General features: G+C 43.8%; 1 protein-coding gene across 5 annotated transcripts in view; it reads left to right on the forward strand.

Moving 5' to 3' along the window:
- The first annotated feature begins 57 nt into the window (after positions 1 to 57).
- LNX2 (ligand of numb-protein X 2) overlaps positions 58 to 19,709 on the forward strand; it is a 62,726-nt gene continuing 43,074 nt past the window's right edge. The window contains exons 1-2 of one of the 5 annotated variants that reach the window (XM_072326421.1): positions 86 to 149; positions 1,352 to 1,433. The gene's annotated coding sequence lies outside the window, so the exon portion shown is untranslated. Of the gene's footprint in view, positions 150 to 1,351; positions 1,434 to 17,799; positions 18,030 to 18,113; positions 18,472 to 19,709 lie in introns of those variants that run through there. The other 4 variants (XM_072326418.1, XM_072326420.1, XM_072326419.1 and 1 more) reach the window with 4 other exon arrangements.

The raw sequence follows: 19,709 nt of genomic DNA on the forward strand, positions 1-19,709 counted from the left end.
CGCCCCGGGGCTGCCGCCGGAGTGGCGGAGCGCGGCGTCACTTACGCTGCCCCGGGGGAGGCGGGGAGCGGGGCCGGGCGGTGGGGAGGCGCCGCGCCGAGTGCCGCCCGGAGTTCGGCTGCCGCCGGGAGGAGCCGGGTGCCGCCGCGGTAAGTCCGTGCCCCGCGCCGCGCTCGGTCCCCTCGGGGCGGCCCGGCCCCGCGTTGCCCTCCGCCGGGGCCGCTCCGCGGGGCGGGGGCCTCCCCCGGGGTAGGGCCTGCGGCGGGGCCTGCGGGGCCGCAACAAGTGCGGGAGCGGGAGAGCAGCGCTGGGCCGCTTCGGGGGGAGTTGTGCTGAAGCGGTGCCTCCGGAGTCGCGTTACCGCTGCGTGGGGAGGGCGGAGGGGAGGGATAGTTGTGGGCAGCGCCGGAGCGCACACCGCGATGTGAGGCTGCTCTTTTTTCCCCCCGCTCGTTAACGCTGAAGGTGCGGTTGGAAAACTTGCAATGCAGCGCCGTCTGAACTTTCCCGAGGCGTGCCGAGTTGCTGCTGCTGCTCCTCGCTGTGTGTTCGTGCTCAGCCGAGCGGGGAGAGAGTATTGTGGCGCTGACAGGCAGTTCGGCCCCCTGGGGCTCCTGTGACCACGCTCCCGGTGCGGGGCGTTGGTTGTTTCCTGCTGTAGGAATCCATCGTTAAGTAAGCCCTAGCTTCGTTTAATTCCTGTTTTAATTACGTGATCTCGTGGGCTTGCGTTGCTCTCTGTGTGCGACGGGAAAATGTCATGGATCAGTTTTGGGTCGTGTTTGATGGTCTCTGGAAATGCACTCCTGCTCGTAAACGCATCAGAGCTTTTGCTCAGCAGAGACCCAGTTCCGAGCTGGGCCCCCGTTAAACAAACTGTGTAAGTGAGTGATTTTTTGCTTTGCTCTAAGCTTCAATCCCACCGCAGATCAGGGAGCTTAGGGGGGGAACATCAGATGGCTCCTGTTAGTGGCCGTGCACTTGGGAGCAAACACGGTGGTGCCATATGCTGCCGTGACTTCATTATGATCCCTCCAAACGGAAACTCCTTTGGGAACAACAAAACTGACTGGGACCTTCTTGCATTGACTTCTAGAGTGAGGAAGGGCTCCTCTTTCCTGAAGACAGTTCTATATCGTTGACTCCAAATGCAGGAAATTGTAAGGATTGCAGTTGTGCTCATCTAAGGTTTTGTTGACTTTTAAAGTTCTATATATTAAAGAAAAATGTCATGCTTTTAAGTGCTTGTATTATTGAAATTCTTAAATCTTGGAATAAGTGCCAAGAAAATGCACAGGTTTTTTTTAACAAGAGCTTTCTATAATGAACTTCTAACTGTCCTGGCTTCTAGCTCTGGTCTGTGACTTCAGCAAGAGATAGTCCAGGGCCTTGGACTCGGGTCTACAATGGGCAAATCAACATTGTTGCCTAAGGTAGGCTTACATCTTTTATTAACCGAAGAGTCATTTAGTATTAAGCTGTATCTTAAGGGTGGACTTTGCAAGAGAAATACCCACAGCTTCCTGGGTGAAAAGTTCTGCTCTTGAGACAGTGAGGTTCGTTTACAAATGAAGCCTATGAAAACCTATCACGCACAATTGCATAAATGCTGGCTTTGATACTGCAGGCTTTTGTGTATGTTGGGCATCTGCTCTCATGGGAGCCTTGGTGACCTCAGTGAAACCTGGCATTGTCATGAGCCTTTACCTGCAGTGCACGGCCTCTGAGCCTCAAACTGGGTGTCTGTTTGTGCTCTTGTCTCACTGAAAGCAGTAGAGGTTTGTTGGCCACCAGCTACAGCTGTCTACTGTAAAACACTGGAAAATATTCCCCCCCCCCCCCCCCCCCCTTTTAAAAATCTCACTTCTTCCTGTGCTCTTAAAAGAAATGGCTTGATGTAGCTGAAAGCTACTGTTAAGGAGATGTGGTAACCAATGATATCACTTTAAAAGTGAAGTGTTTCAAGCATATGATATGTATTAGATATTGGATTAATATAAATTGGTGTCATAAATCAGCCCGATGCTGCTTGCTTAAGAAGCCGTGAGATATTATGGTCTGCAATGGGTAAGAAAGCAGCACTCGTAGTGTGCTAAGATGCTCCCTGGTGTAAGAGGCGCCTGGTGACTGATCAGATGCAGCTGTGGCCTGTCTCCGGGATTGGAAAATTCTCAGTTGGTTTGGTCTGCAGAAACAACTTAACATGGCACCGTCAAGTCTTGTGGTTCTTAATTGTTTTATTAGGTCAGTGGTGTTTGCTGAGGAACTGCAGGGCATGTTGCAGATGAAAATTCTATTAAATATCATGAATGATGTACTTGCTACGCTGTGGTATCCACAGAGCAATAAAAACCCATACAATTGTGGTGTGTGCTTTTTCTGTCCCCAATTCTGCGGATCTGTGTACTTACATATGTTTAATTCTAAACATCCAAGTATTTCTTTTGGAATTAGTGGGCCTGTTCTTAGGCTTAGCGCTAAGCCTGCATGTAAACGTTTTCAGGGTCAGGATTTATATTCACAAAGTTCATAGGCTAAACCTGTCATGCGTTTTCATACTGACCGTGCTCTCTTTTGCATGAAACAGTACAAGTGGCTGGTGGCTTCTGACTTGGCAATGAGAGATGCTGCCTGCTCTTTGGGTGCAAGTGGGGCTGGACCAAGATGCTCTGAAGTGATGCTGGCAGCTGCTGCGTCCATCAGGTTGTTGTGGTGGCACAGGCTTGCCTGGATGTCTGCCCCTTTTGATCTCTAAGCTCTAAGTTTTAATCTGCCCATCCCTTGGTGGTGGTCAAGGGTAGGTTGGATGAGGCCCTGGGAATGAGAAGTAAGCTATTCCTTTCTTATTGCTGTCTTGTAGGTAGAATCTTTCTTGGGTTATCCTAAAACTAGTCAGAGGTGGCTATGTACCTCTATTTCAGTGCAACTCTAAAATCAAATAATCTGTGAAAAGACAAGGTTCTAAGTTATATTTTCCTATTCTGTGAATTCCCTACCCAATTCACAGTGTTGTGGTGCTTTTTGTTGTTTTTAATGGTTTCTTGTGGTAACTCAGCTCAGTATTTGCCTTTTCCTGACCAAATCAGTCAATGAAGCAATTGAGAGGTTATAAATGTGTTGGATATTTTTTATAGGGCAGTGAGGTTCTGGCACAGGTTGCCCAAAGACTTGGTGGGTGCCTCGTCCCTAGAGGCATTCAAGGTCAGGCTGGATTGGGACTCTGAGCATCTGATTGAGCTGCAGGTTTCCCTGCTTTGTTGCAGAGGGGTTGGACTAGATGATCTTTAGAGATCCCTTCCAACTCAAATAATTCTGTGATCCTTTGAATATTATGTTTTAAGCTAATGTTTGCCTGCTAGTCTGTGGAAAGGTGGAGTTGCTTTGCTTTGGGTTGGGTGGTGGGTGTTGCATTTGCCTGGCAGTTTTCCCTTCATTCCACAGTAAAGAGTGTCCTCGTATTTCCTTGCAGGTTCTCTAATGCTTAACTACTTTTCAATGGAGTGCACAGAATGGTTAGGAAGAACTGTTGATTTTAGAGTCTGAGTGAGAAATATATCCAGTGCATGTACAGATGCTGTTTTTAAATGTTGCAAATAACTTGCTCTAAATCATGAAGAATATGGAAGTAACCTCATTTGTCCTTGCTGCAGTGTTGCTTGGAACAGAGTACAGTTGGAGGTGATGTGCATTACAGGAGCATGCGGCTGCACCTGAGCGGAGTGCAGGGAACTGTGGCTGAAGAATAGTTTTTCTGGATGGCATTGACTGGACTAGTGTAGTGCTGTCACATTGCTCGGTACGCTGGGGTAAATGGGTGGTCAGCTTCTGCACTGGGATGCTGTATAAAGGGGAATGATTTTGCAGTGTTCTCCCCTCGTTGCAGCCCCTGGGGATAGCGTTACAGTCTTATGTTTTCATGACCATCTCCCAAGAGCTTGCACAAGCCAGTAGAGCTCACTGGGATGCAATTGTCAGTCACCTATGGGCTGGTGCTGTGGGGTGAGCACAGGGACCTACAGTAGTTGTATGGTATCTGGATAAGCCAGCTTGTTTTGCCACAACACTTCAAAACCCAAATGTGCCATGAGTTTTCTGGTAGGCATTTTGGGGGGAGGCGTGGGGAGATTGGCAGGCTGCTATCAGTGAGCCTTCTTAGTCAATGCATTTAGTTTGTCACAGTGTGAGTGCGCTTCTGTCTGGGTACCTTGTTTTACTGCCACAGGAAATGAGCTGCATCAGCAGATGTTCTCTGTGTCTGTCTAATAGACCTATACTGAGTTTTCCGCTGGCATAGCGATGTCATCAGGATCATTCCCCTGACATTGCCACCTGCTACACATGCAAAACCAAAGCCAAACTAAGAATACCCCCCACACTCTTATGCTCACCACGTCTCAATTCCAGTACAGGTAGTTCCTCATATCATAGAACTCATAACATAGAATCATAGAATTACCCAGGTTGGGAAAGACCTTGAAGATCATCAAGTCCAACTGCAGCCTAACCAGTAGCCTAACTCGAAAAAGATGGTCCATGTTTATGGATTTGATTTAAGATGCCTCTACACATTTGGAGGCTCCAAGTTATAGGGAAAAAGGGGAAAAAAACAACTGTCATCTATGCTACCTCATTCAGGGGATGCCATGTTGCTGTTTCACTTATCAATGGTCCATCCACTAATGTGTTTTTGTTCTTACTCCCCTGCTCCACATTATCATTTCTCCCACTGTAGTTCTTTTATTGGGTTTAAAACTTGTTTGTAACCAGATTGAAGTAACTGTAAGTGAAAGCTGATACGTCGCCAGGCCACGTAGATCCTAATTTCTTCCAGAGGCTTGCTGGTCTTTTTAAGAGTTTGCTGTGATCTTCCTTATGTTCATATAACTTTAATCGCACCCTTCATCCAGCACGAAGCTGTCCATATTTTTAATTAAAAGAAGGTTTTTATTTTTCTTTTTTAAAGCTTTTAAACACTTTTAAAGTCAGCTATCTATTGAGAGCAGGTTGACTGGGACTGCCTGCTGTGCAGCCTCTTTCTTGTCTTTATTACTTGTCTGTTCCGGAGGAGATCTCTCAGCCCTTTGTGTGAATAAATGAAGCTTACCTAACATGCAGATCCTAATGAATCAATAAAATAGTTCTGCTTCCATGCTAGATCCTGCTTTTATGCTAACTAAAAATTAGGGTAAGTCCATTGCAGGGTTATTTTACAAGTAGTCCATTACCAAGCTGTCATTGCTTCTTCTAATTAAGATTGAAGCCTTAAAAATCACAAGGTGTCCTGCCTTATAGCAAAGGAGAATGAAATGCTCTTTTTTCAGCACTGCCTTCAGAATTGCCTTTTGCTTCTTTACTGTTCTAATGCCTTTAAAATGCTAAAAGTGAAGCTATTCTCATCAACATTACTGGGGGCATATATGCAGATACGTTTGTGTGCTTATGGATCTGTTGTGCACTGTATCTGAATGCCTTACAAAAACGTTTATGTTGGATCTTCACATGGACATAATAAAGCTTTGTAGGAATTCAGAGACTACCAAGCAAATGTTTCCTTTCCAAATCACCTATTAAAATTGCACTTAGTGTGGCAAATAACTGCTGTGCAGTACCTGTTTACCTGCTGGATGGCTCAGCATGTCTGCTTAGTGCTGATACATCATATCCTGCAGCTTGTGCTATGTGTCTGTCCAGTTGGAAGTGAGAGGAGCTGAATTAGGCATCACTGTCTGTAGAGCAGTAAGCTCTCATGGTATATTCTAACAGTGTGGGCATGGTTCAGTATAAATAATACTTGCATTTGTAGCTGTGGGGAGTTTTCTCCCTCTGAAATCCATTTTGACAGACAGCTGCTGACTTACCTATTGACTGTGGTTCTTTCGCCTTCTGCAGGGAAAATTAACTTTCCAGTTGTGGTTTAACACAGCAGGTGGCTCAGCACCTCACAGTCATTCACTTACTCCCCCCACTTCCCAATGGGGATGAGGGAGAGAATTTGAAAGAACAAAGTAGAACTTGTGGGTTGAGATAAAACTCTTTACTAAGATAGCTACAACTGTTAGCCTTTTTTCTCTCTCTGTGAGAGATATAGAACAAGTGACATTCAAGCTATTGTTCACCATCCCCTGACCAATGCCCAGTTCCTCCTGCCCTGAGCAGCACAAAAGGTCCAGATGAACTGCTACCCCCCTTCAGAACTCCTTGCACGTGATATGGACTGTCCCATTGGCCAGCATAAGTCAACTTTCCTCATTCTGTTCCCTTCCAGCTCTGTGGACCTTTTGCTGTGAATGGCCTTGATTTTGTCCAACACTGTTTAGCAGCAACTATAAGCATTGCTGTGTTATCAACATTGGTTTTCTCCTAGAACCAGAACATGGCATCGCAGCAGACTCTCTGAAGAAGATAATTCTGTCCCAGCTGAAACTAAAACACCAGTAAACCAAAAGTGAAGATAAATGAGTATCAGTAAAAAGGAAAATCAGCAGCCCTGAGTGTCTCTGCTCTTGACCCGAGCTGTCTTGCCATGGAAGCAGAAAAAGAGAATCTATGGGAAAATAAACATGAAAGTGAGTGGTAATGCAGAATTCCCGATTACTGGAGTGTGAAATGAAACTGTTACAGTTCTTTCTTCAACAGTAAGAGATGCTTGCCATGCTAGTATAGAAAGCCACAGAAGTGAAATACTTTCCTAAATAATATTTTGAGAAGTTTGGGAAGCTGTGAAGCCAGGAAATGTTCATCTCTTGGTGTCATGACATTATGAAGTGGAGGATGTTTGATGAAGAGCTTTTGGATACAGTTTGACATGTTATTTCCTATAAATTATTACAACAATACAGATCTCACAACAGCTCCCATTTGTCTTTAAAGAACAATCTCAAGTTTAGTGAAGGCAACTTGCTTTGCAGAGGTGCAGTGCAGTCAGGGTGCAGTAATGACGAGATGTTGTCATTTCAAAGAGGGCAGCTCTGTCTGAGCTGCGATATTGACTCTGAGTAGAAGAGGCGTTGTGCTCAAGCAGGTGATGTAGCACGTACCATAAAACCTGCTACATTATAAGCCTAAATGAGATGGAAAGAGGGAGAGGCTTCCCTGCGAAGCACTAATAGGAATAGCTGATATCCCGTATCATATATGCAGGTTTTTAGATGATGATACATCACATGCTGAATAATACTCAGTTATCCCTAGAATTTGATTGTACAATTTAATTCATGTGTGGGACTTCATGAGATCCTTTGTAGGCACACGCATCCTTCTGTCCAGTTCTGCTTGCAGGAAAGTCACTGAATTCAGCCTCGTTATGTGATTATAGCAATGCACCCATTATAGGATCGCTTTGCTAGGGCTGAATTGCTGCTGGTACAAATCTCATTAGCATTCTATTTTTATTAGAACTTCATATATAGTAAGTTGCTACATAGTAACGACCTTCTCTATGTGAATAAAATGAAGCTAGTGAATGAAGCTGAAATATAGTAGGTAAAGGGACTCCACAGAAATCTGATCCAGACTATTTTTTACCAACCTAACTGCTGTTCCCTCTGTAGCTTTACTTTTACTTCTAGTTGTGGAGTAACTTTATTACTCTGGTGCTGTCAGCAGTTACAGCGGTGAGGAGCTTCAATGCTGCGTTCTTTAAATAGATTATCTGTATAAATATGAACAACATTGCTTGTAGAAAATGTCATGAACAGGTTTTATTGGGGGAGGGGGTTCACATAAATCTCCACAACAAAATTACAGTAAATTAGTGATGGGAGAAGTAATAAACTTTTTTACGAGGTAACATAGGAATTATTCTCTTCATTTTCCATCTGATGCGTAGGTGCATATAAAAAGACACTGGGTTGCTTTGTTTAGGAAAACTTATTACACGATGCTGTAGTCCAGAAATTAAGTTCTGTCTTTAAAAAAAAACAGATAAGCTTTGTGTTCTGACTTAAAATAAACCTGCTTTTCAAATCTGAAATGAAATTGAAGCAACAACAACAATGAAAATGGTGACTAACAAATTGTTTCATAAGGAGCAGTGGGTATTGGTCACCATGGCTCAGTGACCAGACAGACACCAGGGACAAATGGTGTCCCTCAGGGCTCAGTACTGGGACAGGTGCTCTCCAACATCTTCATCAGTGACACCGACGGGGGCTGTAAGAAAGGACAGACTCTGCTAAACAGTCTGTTGTGGTAGACAAGGGGTATGGTTTCAAAGTAAAAGATGGGAGATATGGATTAGGTATAAGGAAGAAGTTCTTTTACAGCCAGTGTGGTGAGGTGCTGGTGCAGGCTGCCCTGAGGAATGGTGGATGTCCCATCCCTGGAAGCACTCAAGGCCAGGCTGCACAGGGATCTAAGCACCTTATCTAGATGTAGAGTGTCCCTGTTCATTGCAGGGGTTGTACTAGGTGACATTTAAAGATCCCTTCCAATTCAGGATGGTTCTGTGATTCTATGACAATGAAGTATTAAAACTTAAATGTATTTCAGTATTTACTTATGAAATTGTATTTAAGTACATTGATAAAACTCTTCAGTGGAAGTGTTCCGCTTTAACGTGAATTGGAGAGGATTAGGATTTAATAAAGTGAAATGCTGTTTGTATTTGAGGGGAAAACTATTTTCCCCCAAGGTTTTGATTTTTAAAACTACCATCTTTCTTCCCAGATGTTCTAGAATACATTATTCATTGTTTTAAAACAACTCTAATCGTATTAAAGATTATCTGTGAACTTCCTTTGTTTACTGAGGGATTTTTTCAGATTATCAAATCATGCTGTATACAAATCCTGCTCTTCTTGGTGTGTACTTTTAAGTCTCCGTTACATTCACTAGGCAGCGCCCCAAATAAGTTTATGTAAATTATTGATGATTATTGTAGTCACACTGGGAAGTGAAATCGAGTCTCCTGTCTTGATTCACAGTTCACTTGCAATGCAGAGTAATGAGAGCAGGTACACTAGGGCACCAGAGCATCCGAATTGATTTGCAGTGCAAATATAGACAAGTCATTTATGAGTGTAAGGAATTCTGGAGAAAAAACAGTTGGAGCTGAAGTTGTCATTTGCTTTTGAAGAATATGCTCAGTATGTTCTTCATAGTAACCATGCACTAAAATGATAGAAACTATTGTGGCGCTTGTGCAGTGTGGTGCTTCATTACTCTGGGTCTTGTGCTTTAATAAGTGAGGGGAGTCTCTTGCATCCCAGTCTTTCACATAATTTTTTTCAGATCCCTGTGTGGCATTTCTTGGGAGGGTGCAAGCTATGCAGGCATGAGGGATTTCTCTTGCTTGAAAACATCAGAATCTGCTGTGGGGGAAAACGTCAGCCATTCAGACGGCCTCTTCTCCAGCAACATCTGCCCTCCACATCCTTCCTCTTTATGTGCGGGAGTTTGCATGCAAGGCATAGCAGCAGAAGCAAGCACAATAGGATGCACCTTCGAAGGACAAATCAGGATGGTGATAGCTGCCTTTGCTGGCAAAACCCTGAGTAAGCAGGTGGGCTTGGCGCTGTGCCCATAGGTGAATGTGTTCCAAGCCCTTGGTTCTGCCCGCAGTCTTGCAAAACATCCCTGTGAGGGCTTTAGCTGCCCTCTGTTGCTTTACCTTGGATGCTGAGAGAGAGAAATGCCCTTTGGTAGCTAGGACCAAGGGTATGCAGGGCTTTAAAAAACAATAAATCGATTTAGGTAGTATCGGTTGCATTTAGAAATGTCTCAGTTTCTTCTGTGTGTGCTGAGTGGCAGGAGAAACGGCATTTTGTGTCTGTGTTTGGCACTCAGGGCAGTGGAAAAGCTGGGGCAGGAGATGTCGCCTGTCCTCTGTGCAGCTTCATGCTTGTTTCTTGGCCTCCCTCCACACTAATTCCCTGGCTCTTCTTTGTGGCAACCTCTTTTGGTCCCCTCCAGGCACCGAAGCCAGAGCAAGTGATAAAAAGCAGTTGGACACCCAGCTGTTGCTGGAGAGGAGAGCAAAGAAGTAGCAGATGGAAGGACAAGCTGCCCTCCCCAATGCCCGCAGCTGTTCCCTCTGTCTTCCAATGTAGTGGCTGGCTCCAGAAGGGCTTCATGAAATAACTGAGGTGGAAGGGACCTCTAGAGGCCACTTGGCCCAACCCTGCTTGAGCAGGGACACCCAGAGGAGGGTATCCAGGCAGCTTTGGAAGATCTCCAAGGAGATTTCACAGCCTCTGGGCACCCAGTGCCAGTGCTCCATCACCTCCATGACTGAGAAGTGCTTTCTGATGCTTACAAGGAAATTCCTGTGTGTTCCTTGCCAACAGTAATGGCAGCACTGAGCAGAGCCTGGCTCCTGCCTCTTGGCACCCTCCCTTCAGGTATTTAGACACTGATGAGATCTCTCTGAGCCATCTCTTCTCCATTCTGAACTGTCTCAACTGATGTGGTTGCTAAGCCACTTTACATTGTGTTCAAAAAGTTATGGCTTGAAAGTCCCTGGTGTCTGGGAGAAGAGAAATATCACTCGGGGTTTTTTTTAGGAAAAAGAGAGAGGAAGAACTGGAAGTCTACAGGATGTTGAGCTTCATTTCTGTGCTTGGGAAGTCATGGAATAGATCCTCCTGAAAACTATGTTATGAAGGTGCATGCAAGACAAGGATGTGATCTGAGACAGCTAGCAGACAGAAAGGGTGGAAAGACACATGAGAGCAGTTCTTGCTTGCTGAGGTGAGTTGCCTGATGACAGAACTCACCACTTCTGGCTTTCATTACCACTACAAATCTGCCGTGCGTACCCAGTGAGCTCACCCTGTACCTGAGCTGCTGTTCTGTGCTGCTGAGGTTTATGGTGCCCCTGAGGCTACTCCTGGATGTCAGGAAGAAAATCAGAGAAATACTGCCAACGTATTTTTTATTGCTAACGCAGGAGAAGTTTAGCTGAGTACAGACAGTGATATTCTTAATTTTCCAGGCTGTTGCTATCTTATTCTCTAGCTGTCTCTAGACATCCTCACCATTTTATGTTTCCCCTCTAATGGCATGAGCCAGGATGTCATAATATCTAAAATCAAATGTACCAGAAAACATAATAAATTAGAGTTGAGCTAGCAGAGTAATTGGAGAATAAACTGAATTTTAAACAACACAAGATTGCGTTATGAACTGATTGCTATGCACAAAATGCACTGGAGGAGTGTGACTTCATGTAGATTTACTATTGATGGCAGCATTTCCTAGATTGCTACTGGTAATAAAGAAATGAAAATGGTTTGAACTTTTGAGTTAGTAGCACAAAGTACCGTTGCAGTAATGGAGGGGTACCATTCTAGTTATGCTGCAAAGTAATTCTGGAATAAAAATTTTCTTGGTGTTTTATTTAAGGGGTTTCTGTGAGTTTGACAGCCCTGATGCTTATAAGTCTACACAGTGAAGGTTGGCTTTGTGTGGAAAGAACTAAATTTGTTCTCAACTTCTAATATACTTCTTCCTTTTTAGTAAGAAATTGCATATAAAATGTACCAGGGCACCTTCCTCTTGATTGAGAAAACTGAGTTTAGAGCCATAGAATCACTGAAGTTGAAAGACTTCCAAGATCATCCAGTCCAACCATCCACCACCAGTATTTCCCCACTAGCCCATGTCCCTTAGTATCGCATCTAAATGCTTCTCAGACACCTCCAGTGATGGTGACTCCAGCACCTCCCTGGGCAGCCCATTCCAGTGCTTCATCAGTCTTTCAGAGAAGAAATTTTTCCTAATGTCCAGCCTCCCCTGGCACAACTAGAGGTGGTTGCCTCTCATCCTATCACTAGTTACATGGGTGAAGAGACTGACCCCCCACCTCACTGCAACCTCATTTCAGGTAGTTGTAGGGAGCTATAAGGCCTGCCCTGAGCCTCCTCTTCTCATGTGGTGTTCTTAAGGGATTCTGAATTTGCGTGCCGTGTCAGTTTTATGGCAGGTAATCTGCATCTTGTTTCAATGATTTCCTTCTAAGTTTTGTTTCATTAAACTACGCACTAAAACACCCCAGAAACAAACAAACAGCAACAATAAAAAATCAGCAGATAACACATACATAGAGCTTGTTAAAAATACTCCCCTTGCTATGGTGCGCATAGAGATATTGGGAGACTGTCACGTTTGTCACAGAGATGGCATGAGAAGTTCTGGTTTTACAAGCTAGCAGGCGCCTCAGCTGAGATATCATGGCTGAGCATGTGTGCTTCTGCTTGCCTCTTGACATCTGAAATGAGATAATACTAGTGAAAGCCACCCTGAGGCTGTTCCTGCAGCTCCAAGTTACAGAAAAGCCTGGGAAATGCAAATAGCTGCTACCATCTATTTGCTAAAAGATAACAAGTGATTCAGTTGAAGAACCTCAGTGGGCTGTCCAGTACTCAGTTCTATGCAGAAGAATTGGTGTCACATTATAGGTTGCTTATGTGCAGAGAAAACCTGAAAAACATTTTGGACCGTGCTTTATTTCCTATTCATCCTTGTTTTGAGAATATAAAAGAAACTTTGTAGAGATGAGATTTTTGGCAGCAGTAGTTCTGCCCTCAAGTCAAGACTCTGTCACTTAGTAAATTAGGTTCTGCAGCAAAACACCAGCTATTGTGGCATTTCAGCAGTAAAAATCAAATGTAAGCCTTCTTTGGTGGCAGAGAGAACAAGAAATGAGTGCTGTGATTTGTGTTTAAGTCAGAAGTTTAAAGGTTAAAGCTGTATTTAAGCATGGAATTCTTAGAATTGTAGAATGGTTTGGGTTGGAAGGAACCTCAAGGATCATCAGGTTCCAGCCCTCCTTATACAGGCATGGTTGCCAGCTGCTGGATCAAGTACTGAAACAAGTTGCCCGGGGCCCCATCTAGCCTTGCCTTAAATGCCTCTAGGCATGGGGCACCCACAGCCTCTTTGTGCAGCCTGTTTCAGCACCTCATCACTCAGTAAGAAACTTCCCCCGACATCCATCTAAATCTCCCTTCCTTTAGTTTAAAACCATTCCCCCTTGTCCTGTAGCTATTTACCCATGTAAAAATGTTAATTTCCCTCAAGTTTAGAAACTACCTTTAGATATTGGAAAGCCTCAGTGAGGTCTCCCCGCAGCCTTTTCTTTTCTGAGCCCAGTTCCTTCAGGAAATTGTATCACTTACGCTCCTTATTCTTTTAAAATTTAAATAAGGTTGACTACCAGCAATGATAATGAAATACATTTTACTTGTAAGCTATTTTTTTTTAAATAGCAAAAAAAGAATAGCTCTTTTGAGTTAAATAGGTGAATATATATGGTGCGCTTTATTGTTGTGACACTTATCTAAAGAGTCATAAATCCCTTGATTTAAGTTGTTTCTCCGCGCCACAACCTAATGGAAGCAGAAACGAATCTAGGAGAAACAGTTATTTCCACTGTGTAAGATGTATTTTGCCTGTGTGAGATGTAAAATGAACTTCTTTATGTATTTTGATAACTTAAAAACTTACCTTCTTGCATCCACCCTTCATTTCCATAGAAATGTGTTCAGAGATCACCAGGAGGCAAGAGCGAGGACTTGAGTGGTTGACTTCCCCTCGGTGCTGCCTGTTGAGATAGTAAGTGGAAGTTCCACAAATGAGCCTCCAAACACCACAGCTCCAGCACTTAAAATCTGTGTGGCAGAAAGCTTGGGGGAAATAGGTATCCTTTAATTAAAACAAAACAACACCTTGATCAGTACAGGAATTTCTGTAGGTGGGTTTTGAGGATGCTCAGGATCTGGAGTTACATTTCTACTTTTTTTCAGCTGTAAGTTTTGATGATCTGTTAGAATCAGAGCTCTCCTGTGCTGTTAAGGACTACCTTTTCCTCTGTCCCACAGCCCAGTTGACTTTTGATGGCTTACACTAACCACATGGCTCTTGGAGACTCTTTTCCAGTGGAATATGACACTTAGAACTGATATTTTATGGTTAAGCCTTCCACTAGCTCTGTTCTAATATTACCTAGTTTACTTGGCATGGTGAAATCTGTGTGCCGTGGCAGCTTACTCCAGGTTAGACCACGTAAGAAACTTTGAGTGCCGTTGTGTTGGTGAGGAATGTAATCAATATAGAACAGCTAAGGTTGGAAAAGGTCATGTAGTCTGATCACTGACCCACTACCACCATGCCCACCAAACAAAGTTCTTTTAAGGAGCTTTGAAGCATCATTTTCTTCCAAGATTTCTTAGCAGCATGGAAGAAAGCAGGCAATTCTGATAAAGTTTATTGCAGTAGTAAATGGTGGGAACGAGTCAGCAATATTGTGCAGCCCAGATCATTTTGGAAGCTGCAGGCTGTTGAATCATGTATTACAATTTAAGCAATATATTCTCTCCAGCATTTAGAAGCAGAAAATCTAAACCATTTTTACAGGCTGAATAAATACATCCTGAAAACATGCAGGAGTCATCAGAATTAACCACTGGAAAACAGCTCCATGTTCAGTTCTGTGGTAAGGTGCTTAACAGTCCTCAGAGGAAGGAGGAAAGAGTGAGGGAGCACTGAAGGTGAGCATGGATGGACTGGGGCACAGGCAGCCCCTGTGACCTGCAGGTTTGGTCAGAGCACTTTTTGAGTTAATACATGAAAACTGGGAAGACTTAGAAAAGAGTCAGAAAAATGAATACACGTCTTACTTACAGTGTTTAAGAATCCTCCTTTTTTCCTCTAATTAGTAGATAAACCATGGTGTGTAGTAGTAATGGAAGGTTTCACACTTCAGAGGGCTGTTAAGGGTCACTTGGGATAGGCAGCAAATGTGGCTGGGTAGGCCTGACCATGGGTTGCTGCAGCTTGAGCAAATATACCTCTGAAGAATGAGAAACTCTCAGGAACAATTAACACAAATAGCTAATAACAAACAGTAAAGATCTCTGTTAGATGAAGAATTGTAGAAATGTATATTGAATGTGTGCAAGCCAACTCATTGCTTCAGTTTGATACATCCCACAAACATACTGTTGGGATCAGCACTTAATGGTATAATTTGTATTATGAGACACTCTTCCTCTGGCAGATGGACAGAGAGCCAGTGCCATGTGTATGTCATCCCAGGGACAGGTGGGACTGGCAATTTCGGGCTGCTTTACAAGGCAGCTGCTTTCATATATCCTTGCATACCAGGGCTGATGAGGGGTCAGGCCCCTGCAGCTTGTTCTGTGGTGTGCTTCAAGTGAAGGCTTTTACTCTGTGGATCCACTGAATTTCTACAGTCTGTTTTTCTTGTTAAAATTATATATGCTGCAAAACAGGTATGAATGTCTGCTTTCCCTGCATCCATCGGATAGGGAGACGGACAGCTTATAAATTCAGTTGTTACTATTTCGTATTCAGTCAGGTAGACTTTGATGGTTGTAAAGAAACAGCACAAAGTCATCTTGAGTTTTGTGAGTGCTAGCAGGAATACAAATTCAGTTTATCCCTAAAAAAATTAAAAATAAAAGAAAGAGAGAGAAAGAAAAGAGAAAGGCTTTCATGTATTTTGTTACATTATTTTCCTAGCTCAATAAAAGCTGCTCCTCTTCACCTTTAATAAAGGATGTAGCAGCCAAAGGGAAGCTTTCCCACGTGAAGAAGATTGAGGATTGCAAAACGAGTTTACAAGATCTTCAACAGAAATACTTCTTGGGGCTTATAGAGGATCCCATTGTATGAAAGCAGGAGAACCACAGGTATAAACTAAGTCCCCTCATTAGGCAATATTTTGTTTGCAGTGGCATGCCTGTATTTTTTTTTTCCTCTCTTCTGTGCTCTTGAAGAGAACTAGTGCTATTGGGTTCAGACAAGGAACAACTCTGTTTTGGCATTTCCTACTCATTCAGGGTGAGACGTGCCACAAACAAATATCTTTGGATGAGCTCACTATTTCCGTACATAAACTGAGGAAAAACAGCCCATCAGAAGAGTTCATAAAGGTTAAGACCTTCATAGTTGCTAGTGACTTTGGGCTTCTTAGGTAAGGGCGTTAAAGGAGTAGAATATGTTGAAGATCTGTCTTGCGTGTCGTGTTGTTCCCTCACACTTACAAAGTTAGAATGCAGTGAGTTCAAAACATTTTTCCTCATAATTATGCACAATGTAGAGCGGCACAATCGCTCAGCTAAATAAACAGGAACTTTTTCAATTATAAGGTGCCATTACCTTTGTGTGTTCTTGTCATTTATGAAATCAGCGGGTGGTTAATTAAATTGCTCCTTTGGACTCTTCTAAAGGCTGTGCGTTAATTACGTTTTGGTGATGGTGTGCACATTTCTCAACTTTTTAATGAGGGTAAAAGTTGTTTACCTCTTTGTAAGGAAATAAGGTTGAGATTAGTACAGGATTTTATTTTTTAATAAAATATTGGTAGATATTCTTTGGGATGTTATATGCTGTGATCCTGTGATGTGCTTGCTTGAAATCAAATCTGAATTTCCCTGATTGCAACACACTGCAAAATGTACAGAATCTGTGTGATGAGCCCCATGTTGATGCAGGAAATAAGTTCATGCTCAGAGAAAAAACGTGCTGCCCCAACAGCACCACCCCAAATCCAACCCCAATGTCTGAGAGCACTGTCCAAATGCTCCCTGAGCCCGTGCCCACAGCCCTGTGCAGGCCGTTCCGTGCCCACCGCCCTCTGGTGCAGGGCCTTTCCCTCACCCCCAGCTGCCCTCCCCTGACAGCTCCATGCCGTTCCCTCGGGCCCTGTCGCTGTCACACAGAGCAGAGCTCAGCGCTGCCCCTCCGCTCCCTGTCAGGAGCTGCAGCCGCCATCAGGCGTCCCCTCAGCCTGCCCTGCTCTGGGCTGAGCACAACAGGGGCTTCGGCTGCTCCTCATGTCTTTTCCCCATTTCTTCATCCTGCAATCTTTTTGTCAGAGTTTCTTTTGTCTTTTGGGTATTTTCCTTCACCTAGTGACACTTGGCATGCTAAAGAAAGCCCCATGTCGATTCAGTGTAGGTGTGCTAACAAATGTTGTTCCCAGATTAGTTTATATTGATGAATTGCTGTCAAATGCTTAAAACCAGACAAAACCCCCTTAGCCCAGTGTAAGTACCAGTCAGACCATCATTTAGGTGCCTTTGTCATTCCTCAAACAGAGGAAGGCGTGAAGACCACCCTGAATCCACCCAAAGCATCCACTGAGATATAAACTGGACCCTTCTCACTTGGAGCACACTTTTCTGCTGTGTATTTTTATCTTGTGCGTAGATCCAGAGCGAGGAGAGGATAGTTTCTCAAGGGATGTGACACCTCTTGGTGGCAGCTGACTGCTGCATGGCATTTGCATTATGTCCAGCAAAAGGGGGTAGTAACGCTTAGGTTTTCAGTTTGGAAATGGGAATACTGAAGCCCAGTATAATGGGCCTTATAATAGCAGTGGAACACAGTAGCCTGTGTGAGCCTGCAAACCTCGTGTTTGGAAAGGTTACAAGTGAATGGCTTGGAAAGAGAAACAGATTTCTTTCAGAAAGAATGATTTCAAGATGTGCACCTTGTGTGCTGTGTATCCCTCTAGTATTGAGGTACAGCATTTTAAGGCTGCACTAACTTGAGAATTTTGCAGAAATTACGCACAGCTTTGGCAACAGTTTCGATTGTTCATCTTTTGTTCTTAATATAATTTCCTTGAGGAGGAGGAGATAGGAAAATAATGTTGTATAATCCGATCTGTTGGCTTTTTTGTTTTTGGAAAGGCTGTGACTGGAGTAGGATCTGCGTGAGGTTTGCAGCACGTGGCAGCATGACGGAGAGCAGAGATGTCCTGCGTGTGCAGTAAAGCTGCTCTGCTGTATGCACGGAGTTACTGTAACTATTTCTGTGTGCCGCCCGCTCGTGTTCCCCAGGCGTGCTTAAAAAATGAAAGCGCCAGATCTGGTAGCCCTGCTTCGTTATGCATTCAGGAGAAATTGCTGACGACATTTTAGCCCGCAGTTAATGTTAATGTTAGGTTTTGTGTTTGAAAAGGACGGGGCGTAAGAGATGCAGTGGATCCTTGGCTGCTGTCGGTGTTCCCCGAGCCCCAGCTACCGACGTGAGATTGGGAACCAGATGAATTTATTGCTGTAAGTAAAGCAAACCCTGTGGGATGCTGCAGCAGCTACAGGAGGGGCTGGCCCTGTTTTAATTGCCTGCTGGTGAATCAGTTCAGTTGTGTACGGCAGCACGCCGACAACCTTTTTCCTTGAAGTTCTCTGCTGTCATGTGATAGACACCTCCTCCTCCATGAGAACAGCAGCGTGTTCTCCCTGCCCTGCGTGCTGGGCTGCCTCCTTTCCTGCTCTCAATCTGGAAATGAAAGGGTAAGAAGCAGTGAGGAGGCAAGGGGCTGCCGCGGGCTTTGGGATGGGTGTTTGGTGCCAGCTGCCTGGGGGCTCACAGGGAACTGGAGCTGTGTGATGAAGGCTCTGCCTCAGAGAGATGCTCTTCTCCAGAGCTGCAGGCTGGACCCTCTGGCAGAGCTGCAGACACGAAATGCAGGAAATCCCTTAATTCAGCCTGTTTTGAGTGAGTAGGTGATTCTAACCTGAAGTGTGAAGAGCTTAAATTAGATGCGTTGTGCTTTATGTTTCTTTCTTTCTTTCTTTATTGTTTCTCTTTCTGAGGGTATTTCCTAAATTATGTGGTTCTCTGTTACATTGAATTTAACAGGTTGATGTTTTGTAAAACGATTTGCAAGCGTGTGTATGAATCATTTGCTGGAAATATTTGAGAATTCAGGCTCTGTTCAGTTGTCAATTCCAAGTTTAAAAGCGTGCTTCACTAATTACAAGAGATTTCTGACATCTTTTTAGTGAGAAAGACATAGAAGTGAAATAAAATGAAATGTTTGTGCAGAGGTTAGCAGAGGTCACTGTACATTCTGGCTGAAATTAAAACAAGTTCCTCCTCTCACAGCTGTTTGTGTTGTTTGTAAATGCATTGGATGGATACTGAGAGCGTGGCTGGGAAATAAGCTTTTAAATGTGAAAGCTCTTTGGTCTCCTAGGATACGTATGTAGTAAGAGTTGTACTGTTATCCATAAGGTTTTCCCATAGACGCAATAGAGACCACGTTAAACTTGTATCTGGCCCTTATGGCCACCTTGCAAAGAAGGTTCCTGATTTCATCGTGCTCTGTGTAGTGCACGCGTGCTCTGAGAAATGGGTCCTCAGGTAAAGATTTTTTTCAAAGCGAAAGGAGCAAGATGCTTTTAAAAACAAAATAAGAAATGAAAGATCACTCGTGCTTCTGTTTTCTTTTTGTTAATCCTGTTTGCTTTTCAGAATGCTTTGATAGGAAAAGCAAAAGTTAAGAGCTATCGCGTGTGTGGGGATTTTGAAGTAACTGTATGTAATGCTTGCTAATGGAACTGCTCGTCTCAGGCAAATAATTCCTGTTTCATTGTTTTTCTGGGAGCTGGGGAGGGTAAGGAGAGAGAAACTGGAGAGCAAGTGAGGTGCCAGCTCGGGCTGTTGGAAGGTTTTCTGGTTTAAGATTTGAAACTATTGAAGATGTCCAGCAGTTTTGTCAAGGTCTTATATTTTTGTTGCATGCTTTGACCCTGCTGGCATCCCAGCAGGCGTGCCCTTCTCCAAATCCAGTATTAAAAAGAAATAAACCCATCTTCTAGAGCCTATGGGAAAGTTGCAGTGTTTTATATTCATTTAAGTGGTGAAAAATGTAAGACTCCCTCTGAACCCTTTTAGGTTCAGATTTACATCCACTTATTTCTAATAGTAAGCGTTGGCTGAAGCCAAAGCAG

This window comes from Excalfactoria chinensis, chromosome 1 (assembly GCF_039878825.1).
Source record: "Excalfactoria chinensis isolate bCotChi1 chromosome 1, bCotChi1.hap2, whole genome shotgun sequence".
NCBI lineage: Eukaryota > Metazoa > Chordata > Aves > Galliformes > Phasianidae > Excalfactoria > Excalfactoria chinensis.